The sequence below is a fragment of the Neomonachus schauinslandi genome, chromosome 2 (genome assembly GCF_002201575.2).
Source record: "Neomonachus schauinslandi chromosome 2, ASM220157v2, whole genome shotgun sequence".
Lineage (NCBI taxonomy): Eukaryota > Metazoa > Chordata > Mammalia > Carnivora > Phocidae > Neomonachus > Neomonachus schauinslandi.
Genome location: NC_058404.1, coordinates 175,180,693 through 175,181,759, shown reverse-complemented (window position 1 = coordinate 175,181,759; position 1,067 = coordinate 175,180,693). Strand labels below are relative to the sequence as shown.

The 1,067-nt window shown below is 38.1% G+C and overlaps 1 non-coding gene across 1 annotated transcript; it reads right to left on the bottom strand.

The window, feature by feature from the left end:
• Positions 1 to 582: 582 nt before the first annotated feature.
• LOC123324228 lies at positions 583 to 713 on the bottom strand. The gene has a single exon (XR_006539708.1). It is a non-coding gene; the product is annotated as a small nucleolar RNA SNORA63 (small nucleolar RNA).
• Between the last annotated feature and the right edge of the window lie 354 nt (positions 714 to 1,067).

Here is a 1,067-nt window from a genome sequence, read left to right as displayed (position 1 = left end):
TTAACAGTTATAGCAGTTTTTGGTGGACTTCAGGGCTTTCTATATATAGTATCATGTCATCTGCAAATAGTGTACATTTTGCTTCTTCCTTACCAATTTAGATGCTTTTTATTTCTTTTTGTTGTTTGATGGCTGTGGCTAGGACTTCCAATACTATATTGAATAAAAGTGGTGAGAGTGGACATTCTTGTCTTGTCCTGATCTTAGGGGGGAATCTTTCAGTTTTTCACCAAAATGTATGATGTTAGCTGTGATTTTTTCACATAAGGTCTTTATTATGTTGAGTTATGTTCCCTTTAAACATACTTTGCTGAGTTTTTTTTTTCTTTTAATAATGAATAGCTATTGTACTTTTTTTTTTTTTTTTAAAGATTTTATTTATTTATTTGACAGACAGAGACACAGCGAGAGAGGGAACACAAGCAGGGGGAGTGGGAGAGGAAGAAGTAGACTCCCCGCTGAGCAGGGAGCCCGATGCGGGGCTCGATCCCAGGACCCTGGGATCATGACCTGAGCCGAAGGCAGACACTTAATGACTGAGCCACCCAGGCGCCCCTCAAGTCAGTGTTTTACTTGGTAAACATGTCTGAGACCATGCATCCCTGGCTGCTAAGCACCATGGCGGACAGGGCTAGAAAGGTAACAGCTTTATTTTGAGCAGGGGGCAAAGACAAGGCAGCACTTTATAGCTACATTGTAACTAGATCCTGCATCGCTATTGTACTTTGTTAAATGCTTTGTCTGCATCTATTGAAATGATTATAGAGTTTTTACCCTTTCTCTTATTGATGTGATGTATCACATTGATTGATTTGCAAATATTGAACCACTCTTGTATCCTAGGAATAAATCCCACTTGATCATGATGAATGATTTTTTCAATATACTGTTGGGTTCAGTTTGCTAATACCTTGTAGAGGATTTTTGCATCTATGTTCATCAGCTATATTGGCCTGTAATTTTTTTTCTTGTAGTGTCTTTATCTGGTTTTAGTATCAGGGTAGTACTGGTCTCATAGAATGAATTTGGAAGTTTTCCTTCCTCTTCTATTTTTTTGAAGTAGTTTG